The 17518-nt window shown below is 27.2% G+C and overlaps 1 protein-coding gene across 1 annotated transcript in view; it reads left to right on the top strand.

Annotated features, from left to right (window-relative positions):
• The first annotated feature begins 4793 nt into the window (after positions 1–4793).
• The window catches only part of LOC129958958 (carboxylesterase-like), a 502035-nt gene continuing 489310 nt past the window's right edge, over positions 4794–17518 (top strand). The window contains exon 1 of the mRNA XM_056071717.1: positions 4794–4872. The gene's annotated coding sequence lies outside the window, so the exon portion shown is untranslated. The remainder of the gene's footprint in view (positions 4873–17518) is intronic.

The following is a 17518-nucleotide window of genomic DNA, read 5'->3' as shown; positions in this document are numbered from 1 at the left end:
TTGCTTCATATTTTAAATTATTTTTTAATTAAATCATCTGATGAGAATAATAAATTGGCAGTTCATTATACGGATTAAAATATAAATGACGGAAGTTCTGTTTATAGAATGCAAGAGTGGTTTACATTATTTGCAAGGATATCCACTGATGAAAATTTAAATGATAGAATTGAAGCAAATCTCTACTGTTTTCGACTTTTCACCTTTTCACCTCATAATATGTGATATATTTAATTTATTCAAACTTTGCCTTATAGATTTCCAATGCTTCGAATTTCAAATTTTAAAATTAAAAACAAAGAAATTTCTAAAGAATATCAGTCTGTTAAAACGTGCGGCCTTGCATAGATGTATTTCGTATTGATAGAAGGGCAACAGTTCATAAATGAATTTTATAATAATAAAAGGGTTTTTTTAAAAAAGAGAGAGAGACTGAATATCGTAAATATTAAATAATTATGATATTGCAATTTCCATATAAAAGTAAATGCGAATTAATTTTCAGGGAAAAAAAATTCCTTTAATTAAAAATTAAACTCCTACTGTTTTATAAAATAGTTATTACTTATTGTATGCAGATTCGCAGTATGATGCTTACTATTACAAACAAAATAAATGAAAGATTTTTCATTTTTTACAATCAATTTTTTGAAAAAGCAACATATCATTTATTTCAGAAGTTTCCTGTAGTTTTAGTTTGATCAATATCAGATTGAAACTAAACAAAGTCGTCGAGCGCTGAATGAAGGGTTCTAGCTAGTATCTTTGATACAGAATTCGATTATTAGATGCCGCCTGGTCTACATTTCCTACTCTAATGTCCATGCCACACTAGCGTGAAATTTCTTGATCTTCAAGCATTTAACTTGTACTAAGCTTGCTTATACGATGAATCAGCTTGTGAATTAGGCCTCAAATCCTGATAGTGTTTTTTTAAAATGGGATTTTTTTTTCTTGATCTCCGTAGTCTAATTCTACCAAAATAGAAAATAAGTTCAAATTCTCATTGTGTAATTTATTACCAATTTATTATGTTAAAATCAGTTTCTTGATGTGCGTAACTTCGAGTATATTTTTATTTTCTTTTTAAAGAATGTTTCCCCAGAATAAATGTTAAGGTTGCACTTCTTATAAGTTAAGTTCCAGTTGGTGTGGTGCAGAAGTTTGGAGAGGCGGTGCCAGCTCAGGAATCATCCTCGTCATCTGACCGCTGTCAAAAAATTACGAGATCCGTTTCAAAATATCCTTAGTATTGTTTTAAAAGGGGCTAACTAACTATAATATAAGTCGGTCACTGTTGTTCGTGGTTTCATTCCTAGGCATTGTCCTTATTTTTTTCTCTTCAAGTTATGACTTTAATTATTCTCTTTAATGACTTAATATTTCTGACTTCAATAAGTCTGATTTTTACTGATTTTACTTAAAATTCTCGACTAAAATTTACTTAAACACATATAAATTTCTTCATAAAAACTATAAATTTAAAAAATAGGTTTTATATTACTTGAATGTAAACTTATTTGTAACTAAAAGCGATACTGCAATGAAAATAATAAATATATTATATAGAAAATGCTTGAAAATAAGATGAAAATCCATAGACTGAAAAATCAAATTCATTCGATGAAAAGCTTTGATTTCATTTTTTTTTATTATAAAAATATTTTCAAGATTACAAAACAAAATAAAGGTAATAAAATCTTTACTGAAAATACATTCCAGGTATTAAAAGTTTTTTCACAGATTTTGATAATTTTTTTTCTCGTGCTGCATACAGAAAACCTTTAATGGTCATAAGTAACAATGCCATTCCTTATGGGAGAATATATGAAACAATCGTTCTATACATAATCGAAGTGTTATGCATTAATCTAAATACTTGGAATAGCATTTTATTTTATCTATTTACTTAAATCACACGATATTTACCTCCCATTAGACTGCAAACACTTGAAAATATACAGAAAAAATTAATAACTACAAAAATGAAAATAAAAATTGATGAACATAAAGTAAAAATTCCGAAAACATTATGGAACTAGAAAGTAAAAGCCGTATTATATGTTGTAAAAACTCAAATTCTGCCACTGGAATTAAAAATTAAGCAATATATATATATTTAAAAATATTTACAATACTATCTTTTACGTGTTCCATATTTCTTTTAAAGTTCATTAATCAATCATTTTTATTTTCTGTTGAAAATTTTATTTGATAAAAATCAACTGTAAGTATTTTTTCAATAAGTAAAAAAATACATTTGTTAGGTATAATTTTTATATAAATTGGATATTCTCTTACATTTTTTTATTTTCTGTTTATCAGCTTTTAATTTATTATATCTGATCATAAATATTATGAAATCTTAGTGATATATCTTTTTTCCAAATCCGTTAATAAACAGTGGAATTAAAATTTAATTACATTATTCAATTAACAGACAATTATGTTCTAAGAACATTAAAAATAGAATAGTGTGAATGAGAGTACACCTAATGTATAAAGTCTCAAAACTCTAGAACATGTGAGAGTGAGTGAAAAATTGATTACGGAGCTCTATCTACATGAACATGAAGTTAAATGAAGCTAAATCTATACTTTTAATAAAGCTCAATGTGTGTGTGTGTTGGCGCTCTACAGGCCAGACCGTTCAACCGACAGCTACCACATTTGGTACATGTATACCTTGGTGATCGGGAATGTGCACCTGGGGTTCCTTTTTTTGAATTTTCAATTAGAATTTTAATTATTAATTAAGAACCTGTGTGCCCATGAAGTTTAAATGCTCAGTGACTCTGTTTTTAGTAATCATATTATAAAAAAATGCTTTGGTTCAGTAAAAAATATTATTATATTAATTGCAGATTAATCCTTTCCACTTTAATTTAAAGCATAAATTCTACGGAAGCTAACAAAAAATTAGAGAGATACATATTACTTTATGACTGAAGACCTTTATAATATTATGAGTGAATTATATGACTATCAAAATTTGAAGTTTTAAAATATTTTGATGAAGAAGCTATTAAAGTAGAAATTACATAAAATATTTAATTATTAAAATTTTAAAGAGCATTAAGATTGGCGTACCGGCTGGTCGCCAAAAGCGGCTAGTAAAACATAAAGATCGACGTCACAACGGAAACCACATAAATAAAATGAAGGAGAAGAAATACAAAATTATGTATTAATAGATATATCAAATAACAAAGCAAATTAAATATTCGTTTTGGGTCAGCTGTAAATTCCTTTACTCTCTTTCTCATTTCGAAGTTCAGACAATTATATTTTCTATTTTTTTAATATATCTTGTTATATATATTTTTTAAGAAATGAATCGGACGCAAATGTCTTAAAACCACTGCAATTATAAATTTTGCGAAGTGGCACTCCATTTCATTAGCTAAGCTACCCGTGAATGCTTCCTCTCCAGATAATCATTAGCAGCGAAAAATATTTCTTTTATTTTTAAGGGAGCAGGGGACTCCGAAATAAACAAAAATGGATGAAAACATGAAATTTTATTCTTATTATTTCATCATCAAAATATGTATTTATATTCAACTAAAATAATGTTATTAAATGTATTGTACAGAAAAATAAGTATTTGAAGAGCCTAGAGGAAAGAGTACATCTTAATAACTGATATTTTAATTAGATTTAAATTTCTTTGAAATGTTTCAGGTGTCTTAGGTTTTGAAGAATTTAAATAGAATTTTTAATAAAGATTTCGGTTAAATATTAAAGGAAAAGTGGGTGCATTTTATATTTCGAGTTATTTTAGATAGCTAAAAGTCAATTTTAGTTCAGAAAATCATAAAATTGTTATGAGAATTCATTAAGTGCGCATAAAAATATTTCTAAAAAAATAGCATTTTATTGGAATTATTCACAAATAAATTTATATTGGATAATAAGAAAAAAGAAATAGAAAAAATTAAAAATTAAGTATCTTGGAACATTTTGAAATAGTTAGAAATTATATTATATAATTTTTTAAAAATACTACATTAAAATACTACATAAAAAAGGTCAACAAATTTGTAGACTTTCAATACCATAAAATATTTCATTACCCTAGCACCTAATTGGAGTTACAGAATCATATATAGTTTTATTCGAATAAATTTATATTGGGTAATAAGGAAAAAATAGTAGAAAAAAATTACAAACTATGCGGCCTGGAACATTTTGTTGTAATTGTTGAAAAGTATACATATCTTTTAATTTTTTAAAAATAATATATTATGTTTTATTACGTTAAAGTATTTTGAAATTTGTCGTAATTTTATTTTAATACATATGAAAAAAAAAATTCTATTCCTAAGGGAATCATTCACAAAACTGGATAATATAGTTCACTGTCCCCTTAAAATGAAGTTAATATTTGGAACTTTTCGACGTTTACGTAGATGAGTTATATGAAAATACATTAATTTTGAATCATTTTTTTTAACATCAGGGCAAAGACATAAAAGCTATTGAAGTATCTGATAAAGTCAATGTTGCTAACCATCGGATCAAAGAATATGATTAGTGAGAGAATAATAGGATCAATTGACTTTATGCCAAATTAAAAGACAGATAAGGACAGAAAATAAAAGACAACCAAAATTCCACTCGCTATATTTTGCCAACGATATTCTGTCTGGCTTCATGCACTTTCCAACTAGCGATTGGGAAAAGAAGATCATCTCCACGTCGTGACGCCGTCGATCTGAAAAGTTGTGATTAAGGGGCGTCTCTCTTGCAGGGTGTCGTGAGCGCCCCCTCAGCCCTCGCCAGAGGAGGCACAAGATCAGGATAGCTCGGCTGAATCGGACGTCCTCTCACTTCTGGCCTCCTCACATTCCCAACTGCGGTGGCGAGTCGGTAAGTAAGCTTTCTCGCTCTGGATTTTGCTGATGAGAGAATGGATGCATGTTTTTTGAATAATTGGTTGTTTATGTTGGTGTCTCCTTTTATTATTTTGATTGGTGTCTCTTTTATTGTTTTGGAAATGTAGAAGTTACTTTTTGATGTGCGATTCGAAAACTTTTATCATTTTGGAAATTCGGAAAGTTGTTTGAAATATTATTTGAGGGATGTCATTCTTTTTAGTATTTTTTATAAAATAAGACTTATAGGAAAGATTTGCTAACAAAAAATATAATAGCATAGTAAATGTCTGTAAAGAGCCAAAAATATGAAATTAATGACTATAACTATTCAAAACAGATGTGATCATGAGATATGATGGTATGATTCGATAAGTAGTACAAGTGTTTATTTTATCAGACCAGTTGGTGCATCGGTGTACAAATGAAAACGTTATTTTGTGTATGAAACAAATTTTATAATTTTAGAAAAGAAATTTATTTATATAAATTATTGTATTTTATTTTATGCCATATTAGAAATATAATTTTGTTTTGTTTTCATCTCTTAATTTTCCATTTTTTCTAGGGAAATTAAAGTGAAGGAGATTATATGATAAGAAAGAAAACATGTTAGTAATATAATAAATGTGTGCAAAATATAAATCTAAACATTGTCGATATATTTTTCATATAAGCTCCCTAAATACGAATGATTATATATAAATATAGTTTGTGAATTTCAGAAAGGGATTTGTTTATCAATAAAAACAATATTTAAATACAAATAACACGGCAGAAATAACTGAGCAATAGTTCTTAGATATAAATCTAAAGAAATTATCTGGTGTTTGTTTCAGTAAGTAGCATATTTCCAGGTTTAAAAAACATCAAAAACTGTGCTTTGCTTCATAACTAAACTATTGGTAGAGATATCTTCGTTGCAGAGTTTAGGAAATGGAGAAATTGTTTTTATGTGAATATACTTAGGGAATATGATTGTTATATTCCCTAAGTATAATTTAAATATCATAGCTTTAATAAACTGAAGATATATGAATTTGTGCCATTTATGAAAGTTTCTTATAGTGGTGTCATTCTAAGGGCGCTTTGGAAATTAAAAGAAGAATATTGCAAGATTTTAATTCTGTTCATTTTATTATTCGTAGATTCTGGAATAAATTCCCATTCCTCAAGATAAAATGCAGATACAGATTTGGCTTTTTTTACAAATAACCCCATTGATGTTGAAATATAAATAGCTTAATTTAAGCAACGGAACAAAGCTGGAACTTATCAGTTTAATAGACGCAGATGGATGAATTAGCGTTTATTTCAGAAAGCATGATACTTCTAAGTTGAAAGAATATTCATTCTTTTTATACATAAAATTATTCGTAGCTTTTTCTTAGTCACAGTATTTTCGAAATTTGGCATCTGTTATTTGACACTTATTTATTATAATTTTTTCATTTTTGTTAGATATAAAAAAAAATATTTTACTTTGCAAAGAAGTTCTCTATAAAATTATTCGTATTCTCTAACACATATTAATAAAGTTTTATAAAATAAAGAGTGATCTAACCAGATTAAAAAGATAATTTTTTTACATTTTTAAAAGTATGTCACTTCTACGTAAAAAAATATCTGTATATATGTAATAATTATATTATAATGTTTTTCATTGGGATCTTAAATTGCATTAATGACATTCAGAGGTTGACATAATATCTATAAATTGTCATGGGATATGCATGATTCAAAATTTGTTCCAAATGCTTTGTGGGGTCGTTCGTTGAACCCAGAGCAACCAAATTAATTCTTCGAATTTCTTTCTTAGACGGTGTTCCCTATAAAATGGTGTGCATCATGTTAGGTTTTTAATTCATTTAATAGTAATAAAAATTTAAATTTTTTCTCTGTAAAATTCGAGTGTATTATTATTAAAAAAGTTTTACAGTGTAAACCTTTGGACTTAAAGACCAAATTCTACTCGTATCTTTTTTCTTCGGCAGTAAATGCATCGTAAAAAAGATTTATAGCACGATATATTTTTAATTCTTTTAAAATGAATCGAAATTTAAAGTTTTGCTCAGGACCTTTCTAATATGTTATAGCATAAGTCATTTTTAATCACTTTATAATTTAAAAAAATATTAGGACTTCATTGATGTTTTTTTTTCCAACTACACCATTTTTCCTTTTTAACTTAATTTTTTTAATTGACCTTAAGTACAATTTTATAATAATGAGTTTTATGCATATAACCGACTGAGTCATTAGATTGAAAATAATCACTGTGAATATTTGATTAATTTTCGCGTAATTACAGAAAGATAAACATTATATTTTTCAGGGTTTTTTTTCCTTTTAACTAGTGCTTTAAGAATGCTTGAAAATATTTCGAAACTATGGATTTTTTTTGAGGGGGGGGGCATGATTATTTTACTCTGGCATTCTTTATGTGAGTTTTGCGATGGGAAAAAACGCAATATTGTTGCGCATCATATTCCGGATGAAAACAACGAAAGAATCGTGTTTAAAGCGTTATCATTTTACCATATTTCGGATTAGAAGTCCTATTTTCTCTTTATATTTTTAATATGCATTAGAGACAAATTTTTACTCAATAAATAGGAATTTTATTTATTAACCAGTTAATTGCTTTTTACGAGTATACACATCATGGAAAAAGTACAACATTTTGAGTTATGATGAGTTAATTCATCGATCATTATTACATTTATATAATAATTGTTTAATTAGTTTAATCACTATATTCATATATATATATATATATATATATATATATATGCTGTGTGTGTGTGTTTATGATAATTTAGATAAGCATTTTCCGAAGAGGTTGAAACAGTTTACTGGTTAAATTTGTAATTTATAATATTGAATGAATATCTGCATATTCAAAAAATCTATCTTAGTCACCGATGTTGACGATGGTTTTCTAGGGGTATTGATTGAATTTAATTGCGATTAAATGATCAATTTAAAATGGAAAAAAAATTAAATGATCTCAGTGATCATGATTTCCTAAGGAAAGCATTTTTAGATTAAAAAAAAAACCTGTTAATATATTAAAGCCGTGTTATTGTGAAAGTCTTACATCTGTTTTGATTATGTTTTTCCTCTTACTAATGAATTCGAATCCCCTGACATCTGAGTGCTAATAAAAACTTAAGTGACTCGGTAATCTGTTTCAATTACACTTTATTCTTTGCGGTAAGATAATTTCACTTAATGATTCCTCATGTAAGCTGCACATATAATTAGCAGAGCCATTTCCTAAACTTTTAGTAATAGAAGAAAATCCCGCGATTGCATGTTTGATGTAACAATGAAACATATTTGATGTAACTTTACTTCCTGTGCAACAATTAAAAGTATTGTGGAAAATTATGCTAAAAGTATTATTTTTAAAAGTTTAGAAATTCAGAAATGAATTGCACAACAAATAATTTGGCAATATTAAAAATACATTTTTTAATGTGGATTGTTAAAATTCTAAATAAAATTCTAAAATATCTTTCCAAGGTGTGCATATTTTCACACTCCAGTGTATATTTTGGTCAAATTTGTTAGTTTTCATCCACAAAATTTGGCCTCTAGAGCGTCGATAGACACATGACAATTATATTCTCTTTTACATTGATAGATATTATGTGTATATAAGAAAATTTCTCTCGTAATTAACTGAATATACATTTTTCCAAAATGTGTGGCTTATGCATTCTGATATCACAATCATTATTTATTTTTTTTGAGGGCGAGATTTTTAAGAAATATTTTAAATAATATTTTTAAAAGGCATTCTTTAACGAAAACATTGTTCTTAGTTAAGTTTAAAAGGATATATTTTCAAAAACTTCTTAGAATATTTTACTAAAATGTGTCTAGAAACAAATTAAGTTTCGTAAAATCATAATTATATTACAAATTTCTTTTATGTTTGTGATTGCATTGCCCAGAAATTCTCTTTTTAACCAAACAATTAATATACTGTTTCATTTGACAGCAAACTATTGATAGCGGCTGAAAGTAATCATGTAATTATTGAGAGTTAATTGAGTGCGCATGATTACGATTCTTTTATAAAGCAATAATGTCTGGAAAATCCAGTTGTTACAACAAAATATGCCATTTTAAGGTTCAATAGTTGCAAAACTTCTGAGTAAAGCTTTCATTTATTCATTCTGCAAATCCTATGTGATTAATTTTTTTATTTTTTTTATTTTCGATTTAGTTTAATATATATTAAGCTAATACAAGTTGCTCAAACGCAGATTTCATTCATGAATTCCTTTGTGCTAATATTTACTTGCAAATTCTCCTTTTGCCAATGCAATTAGAATTTGGCTTCCTTTGAAAGCAAACTGTAGATGTGCTCCATTGGCTTCATGTAACTATTAAGACTTAATTTCCTTGATTAATCCCGTTATTTTCTTCTATTCATAAAACAACTTCGAATTTCAAACTAATTTAGTAGAATGCAATGTTCTGTTTGATTGGTTCGGGTGAAATTGTAGATGTTCGTGTTCAGCAGCTTTAAAACTTCTGAAGAGCCTATTCATGAATTATTCCAAGTAATACCATTTTCATTTCCTGACATCGATTACCTATGATTTGTTCCTGATTCGCAAACCTGGAGTCATATTTTAGTAAAGCAATACTCTTCATCAGTGTTAGTAAAAATGATTAAAGATGACGGTAGTGAATTTCGATGAAGTGATCGAAGATGATTGAAATGTATATATATGGTGACTTAAACGGAAATGGAATTGTTAAACATTGCTAGCATTTACTTGATGGGCATGTTTTGGAATATATTGAAAGAAATCCTATTATTTATTGAAATTGACGTTGAATTGCTTTTGGAAGTACAAGGGCTTTAACTTCTTTATGACTCGATGCTAACTAAATACATATTCTCTTGCGTTTTTTTTTTTTTTTCGAACTATGATTTCAATTTGAACTGTTCGTCATCCTGTTCAAATTGTCATCCGTCATACTCTCAACCTGAACCATCTACTTTTGTAAATGTACCAAAAATGAATTTAGTTGTCTGTTTTAATCTGAACAACTATTTTCAATGAATTATTTCTCAATTTTTCAAGATGCAAATATGTTATGATTTGAAAGTCAGTTCCAACGCTTTTCATCTTAGCGACGTTGCATAAAGCAAGAATTTTCTCATCAAAACATAATATAGAAAATTTGGTTTACTCTTAGATCTCATTCAATTAACAAAAAATATTTTTATGTCCTCGTATACGTGGTACAGAGAAGGTTTAGTAATACTTAAAGGATTCGAACTCGAGATTTTGACGAATCTCCCTGTTTTAGACCTCCCTGAGTTCGAAAAACACATTTTTAGAAAATGTCCGTCTGTCTATATCTCGGTCTGTGACAAAAATAACTCTAAACCTCTTTGAGCTAGATGGTTGTAATATGGTATACGGTCTTTGGAAATTTCTATCAGATTTTGAGTAAAATCTATTCAGAGGAAGTCCACCTGCCCGATTGTTAGAATAGAAGGTAACACGATAACTACAAAACGGAGATATAGATAGATAAAATTCGGTAGACAGATTTAACATTTATAGCACAGACTCCAGTCACAATTTGAGCCAAATCCAAGTACGGGTTGACCTCCTGTTTCTCTGTACTTTCAGAAACATGTAAATTCGATATATGTCAACATGTAAGACGGAGTGCCTTAAATATATCAAATTTGGTATGGATTTTGTGACTGTAAGGGAAGTTTTGTATCAAAGTTTTAGTTGAATCAGTTGAGAAAATGCGTCTAAAACAAAAATTATATTTTTAGATACTACTAACGCAATCAAGAGATTAATTGTCAAATAACTCGCAAAAAAACACTCAACAGATTCAGTAAAAATACTAAATTCATGCCAAAAGTTAATATTTTCTAACTATTGCACGCCATTTTGCTAGACATTGTGCGAGAAAGTTTTGGCGAGACCATCTCAGTGGTTTTTCCGGTGATAGTGAGGATCCAATTCAGTTAATTATACTAAAATCCTTCTCCGAAGGTCACGCGAATGTACCGGAGACAGTTTGGGGAAATTTTGTAGGATTTTATTAATTAGATTGGCGAACAAAACGTTTCAATAAATGATGTAAGTTTTAGAGATTTAAAAAAAGGATTAAAAGGAAAGGAACTCAAGTTTAACGGATGAATGAAATTTATGAAATTCACTTGCAATTTTGTGTAATGTTTTCCTGGTACATTTTCTGATAAAAAATTATTGATACTTAATGTTGTTAACGTAAGTTTACATTGTTAAGGATTCTTTAATTTTATAAATTATGAAATATATTAAAAGTCTGTAAGGTTTATTAAACTTGAATAATGATTTCGATTTTAATCCTGATTTCTTAGAAAAAGCTCAATAATTTAATACATTAATAAAAATGAACAAAAAAATAGAATATATTCAAACTATATTTCCCATTAATCATCATTGACTTTAAGTAAGAATATTTTAATTTATACCAATCGGCTCAGGCAATGAGTTGGCCGAGAATATTGGTTATATTTAAATTTATATTAATTTTTTTTGCGACTTCATGTTCATGATTCTTTTAAATATGTCTGACATTAAACTCGTTTTATATTTATTGTCGTAGTTAAATTCTGTTTACTGTGTGGCTGAACCTTTCTAATGGAGATAATGACATCGCATCATAGTGCTCTTAAAAGACTTAAATATCCTGTTAATCTATCTTCTAAATTACAGATTTTAAAAAAAATCCCAATTGTTTATAGCCGTCTTTAGAGACCAACTGATTCATCAGGATTAATTGTTACAAAAAATTAAACATTTTCAGTAACTATATACTACTACTATATATACTATGTACTATATACTACTGTGTACTATTACTAACTGCTATAGTTCCCTCAATAAAATAGTTTAACATTACTAAACATTTATGATATGAAATTTGTTGTGATGATAACTGCGATGTTTTTGCTATTTCATTTTTTTCCTATTTATTATTTTTAATTGATTATTTCTTTTATAATTTAACTTTTGTTTGGCTTTAACTGTACGTTATCTCGAAACTTTTGAAATAATTACTGTGCAGAAATATTTTACAACCCAACTTAAAGGGTTGTTGCCCTTATTATTAACTGAGTTGTAAATTTTCATAATAATAACTTTAATATTTTCACTTTGATCTGCATTTGAATTTGGGATTTGGTTTTTCTATATGTCGTTGTGAGAAGTGTTAACATTTGTTGTTTTATAATAATAGCCATTTGCATTAATAAAAAGTTTTTTTTTTTAATTTTATAAAAAAGGGTAGCATATTCATCAAAAAAGGAAAGGTAAAAAATAATGCGATAATAATAATTAAAGATTCAGGCAATACTTTTTTTCTGAAGATTTATATACCTGAATATAAATTTAAGTTACATTTGGTATACATTTACTTAATACAGTCATTATGTGAAGATGAAAAGTGCAAAGTTAATACTTTACGAACAATAGAATATTTCAAAGCAACTATTTTCAAATTTCAACGCTTTTCTTTTATGTGTTTTCTTATAGCACATTTCGTGGGCGGAGTGTCGACTCCGTATATTCGGCGGACGCTATTGATTCGAAAAAGTGCAGCATTGTTCCTTTTTTCATCCTCTCAGCGTTTTTTAACCAAAAATTTCTTTTAGCATATAATTTTGTTTTAAAGTTTTATGCCTGTAAACAATTTTTTGTAGACAATTTGTTAACCTGGAATGCTAGAGAAATACAGTATTACATGGACTCTAGGCGCAAGGAAATCCTTGTAAAGTTACGTTTAATCTTAAAAAGTTATGCTTATACAATTTAAGATATTAAATTAAATGCTGATTTTCGACTCCTGAAAGAGTGTAAGTATTAATTATATATATATGCTTTAGAAATATATGTGTTCCTACCTCTATGATTTTTTAACGAAACATTTGCCTAACTGTTTTACCAGAAAGTTTTATATCTACAAGATTTTCTATAATTTTTATTGTTCTGTAAGAATATTTTGATTAAGTTCTGGAGAAATATCGCATTTCTTTCATAGAGACATGTCTATAATTATAATCTAGGATAAACATAATTTTTTAAAAAGTATAATAACTTTTTATGCTACTAATGCAACACTTAAATTAAAACTTTCGTTTTCCCAAAGAATATGGCTATATGCTTAAAGACCAGAAGATATTTAATTCGAGGTTATTAAAATATTAGATCCCCAAATATATGAGTATTTGATCTATATAGCAGGAGAAAAAATAAACTATTTAAGATTTGATTACTTTGATTTTTCATGTTTAAAATGTTTTTTTTTTTTTTTTATGTTGACAATATTAAATATTTTGTGAGTAAGCTTTGAGGTAAGAATGTATTTCCACAGAATCAAAATGAAGCTTTCTGTTTAAACATTATGGAATTACTTGATGAAATTGCTACTAAACTAGAAAAATATAAAGATGTTTATTATATGTCTAATAGTTCAAATATGTTTATCTTCAAGAAGGCTTTAAATTTTTTGAAATTAATCTGATGATCCAAGCTATTTTTGTTTAATATTTTTATGTACTGAATGAACTGTTGAAATTTGCTTTTTATTCAACTTTCTATAAAATAATATTTTCTAGAATATTATTCTCTTTAAAAGTCAGTGTCATTTTCTCAAAAGGAAAAAAAAAATGTTTTAATGAACGTAATAAAGAAAAATTAATTGACCAATGCAACGTAAGCAGTTTCTCTTGCATTTTCAAAAATAATGGTAGAGAAATAAATTCTAAATATTTTGATGTATTAATTTAGTTTAACAGCTGATACAAACAGTTATCAAAGTTAATAGGAACCAAATCAATTTATTGTTCATTACTCCCCAATATAAGAAAAAAATCTCAGATTAATTTCGTGTTTGAAGGTAAAGCTCCAGATTGTTCCGTTGTTAGATATTAGCAATAAATCATTTATGATAGTTTTCATTTAAAATTCATTTGATTTAATGTTAATTTCCTTAATACAAAAGAAGAAGAATTAAATTCTAAACACAAATTACTCTCATTTAATCAGTCAATAAAGTAATCAATATTTTTTCATGCCCCTTTAATTTCCCCGATGCGGAATTTCGCGGTGATAAATTTTTACAGTCGGAATTAGTAATCCTATATTTTTAATAAAAACTGACAGTGCATTAAACCATATAAAATGTAATAAGCCTCTATATATTAAGGATTAACCAATGGTATTTTTGGAGCAATATTTGTGCACTAACGAGTTTGGCAAATAATCCCCCCCCCCCCCCAGACACACACACAAAATAATTTTTTTGTAGCAGTACACCAAATTACGAAGCAATACACTTTTGTGCTTCCAAGTTTATCGGTTGACTGTTTCATAAAAAATCGGTTAATTGTGTTCTTCGGGTTGAAATGTTTCTTTATTTTTATTTCTGAGTGAAATTTTTAATAGCATTTTACTACAAGTTGATGCATTGTTCCTCCAAATAATGAATAATGCCGTTAATGTGTGATAAAATTCCGTCAAAACTCCTTTGGTACAGCAATTTATTTTCTGCTTCGTCCACAATTTTCTCCAAACCCATACCTAATGCTCCGCCTATAATTTGCTCATTATTATGATGCTCGGAGCCTGGATCACAGCGACTACAATTAATCTACTCAATGATGTTCTCTTCATCAATATCACATCCTCTAGCAACCAATTTCACTAAATTAGATTAAAAGCCGAAATTTCTCTTTCCTCTACAGATTCTACCATAGTACTTTACACATTTGGTGAAATATTATTCAGGACTTTTCTCAAGCAGATTGTGTTCTAAGCCCTCTTTATGTATTAAATGCAGTTCATGATTGTATAAAGTGATTGATGGTTAATAGAATGTACTGAGCTCAAAACCTTTTCAAACTTGAAGTAAATGCTAAAATCAATTAAAAATACATCTTATTCAATGAAAAGAAGACAATCAAAAATTTTCTATACGTTTCAATTTAATAAAATGAGGTAAGTGGGTACCAATTTCACATCAAATGTTAGATCTAAATCTAAATTTTTTTTGAAACTAATGATATATTGAAGTAAATAAATTTATTCATTTATATCTAGTTATAAGTACTCTTGTCAACATTTTTTCAAAGAAATTTAATTCTCACCCTCTAAAACTGAGATATATAAAAGCGAAAAAAGTACATATTCTAGAATGTCGGATGTTCTTTTATTGTTTAGGAATATTTAAGTATTATATTGATCTATAAAAAGTTGAAATTTAAATATTTTTATTACAGTTATTAAAGGAAGGATCATATTTCTTTATTTTAATATTACACTGCGAATGTTTTAAATATTCTCAACTGAATTGTACTGAGACAATTTTTAAACTCATATAATCACAAATCAAATATTCTGTCCATCTGTCTTTTCTTATAACAGTTTGTGATCTACCCGCAAGGCAGATCGTTGAAAAGCCCGATTACCTTGATTGAGCATAAGAACATTTATGTTTGGTTTCAAAAATTCCTATATATCTATCACCCATATGTTTAATATTACTTTCACCGTGAATAATGAAATGCTCATCCAGTGTAGATCTCGAATTAAATGGGTCTGAAGGCTTTTAATTCTTGCTTATATATGTATATATATATTTCCTTTAGGTAGGTTTTAACATTTAACTGAGGCTTAAATATATTCTGAGCCCTTTTCCTCTTTTATATTAAGCCTTTTCTTTTTTTAATCTCGCTCTTCGAAGATTTTTTTTCCCTTTTTCTTTCTTTCCTTTATGAATCTTAGATCAATGAAAAAACCAAAACAGCATGAAATGTTTAGGGTGGGGCTGAATTTTTTAGTTCTAGGAAGTAGGGCAGTAGTTATTTCCCTGTGCTTTTATGATTGTAACAACTTCTACATCTCTATGATTGTAACAGGCATCTCTAAGATCGTTGACCACACTAGTTTTGATATCTTATAATTACATCACTGTTGAACATTTTTTGAGTTCAATTGCTAAAATTTGAAGACAAGGGAATATAAAATAAAGTGACTTTTCAGAAGTGAAATTCCAGATAATTGCTAATTGATTCGTAATTAGTTTCACAATTCTAGCACCCGCTTGCGTAAATAAATTTTATGAACGAAGCAATTGGACACCTCGTCGTCATATATTAATTTATACTGAATAAAAAACAAATTGAAGTATCAATGAAATGAAAGCTAATTAGTATATCTTTTTAGTTATTTATTTTTATTTTGATAATAAAATCACACTTATCACTCTAACATGAATTAAGAAACTTATAAACAATATATTTTTTCCTTCCATGTATAGCCTGAATTCTCAACTACCATACAATAACTGGATACCTGACTATTGTAAAGTTATTCAATGTTACTAATATATAATTTGGAAATTTTCTTTTTTTACATTTAAAAAATAATAAGCGGAGTCCAAATTACTATTTATCCAGCCTTAATCAACAAATTTACAAGTGGCATTTCAATTCCTCATCTCATTTCAATTCATCTGATAAAATTATGCTACATGAAAATTCATTAAACTTTTAAAAATTTTGACAAATTTTAAACGAAGACACCAAATACATACTTTGATGAAAATTTTATTTATTATAAAGGCGATACAATATAAATTATTTCAATTGGATTTATAAAGTAAAGTCAAACAAGAAATGCTCTTAATATTTCACTTTCATTTTTTATATCAATATATTTCTTTTATTGAAAAGCATTTTTGGAATCTTTAACTCTTGCTTCTTTTCTAGTATTTCTATTTGGGTTTTGATTTCGTATTCAGACACTTTTAAAAGGTATTAGAATTCTATTCTATTTTTCAATAAATATTTTAAAAGATATTTTGAAATACAAATACAATCAAAATATAAAATGTAAACAATTGAACAATATTTCAGCTCGAATTATATTTATCAGATACATACGAATGATTTTAGACTTTCTAAGATACACTATATTTTTATAATAATATACTGCTTATAATGTTGGTAATATTATTTAAAAAAGAAATAATAAGATTCTAAATACGTTTTTTAAAATGTTCTTAAATTATGGATAAAAATTCGTTATTAAATATAATTAATTATTCAAATTCAAATTATTTCTACGAGTGCATATGTTTCTAAAATTTTGGAAGCATTGATTATCAAAATACAATAATATTTTTATTTTTATGTGATTACTTTTATTGCCATAATTTTATTTCCTTTATCGTTATTTTACTATTCCGTTTATCATTTTTCATTATTTTTACTTAAATGAATTATTTTGGTTTTAATTTTATCATTATTTATAAATTTTTATTGCTATATAAAATTTATTATTTATTAATTTTGAATTATAATACAGAATGAAGTTACCCAAATCCTTAGTCCATGATTTGGAGAGTCTCGAATTTTTCTTGAAGAATATTTATTCGTTTTAAATCAAAAATTCTGCACATATTTTTTCTTCAACATCGTTAAAAAACTTCTGTCGAAAACTTTTTGATCGTTAAAGAATGTAAACATTCCTCCAAGAAAACGACAAATTTGGTTCTCGGATAATGTGATGTCTGAAATAAGTGTAAGGGGAAGAATATTT

Source organism: Argiope bruennichi, chromosome 2 (genome assembly GCF_947563725.1).
Source record: "Argiope bruennichi chromosome 2, qqArgBrue1.1, whole genome shotgun sequence".
Taxonomy (NCBI): Eukaryota; Metazoa; Arthropoda; class Arachnida; order Araneae; family Araneidae; genus Argiope; species Argiope bruennichi.
This window is presented reverse-complemented; position numbering and strand designations above follow the sequence as displayed.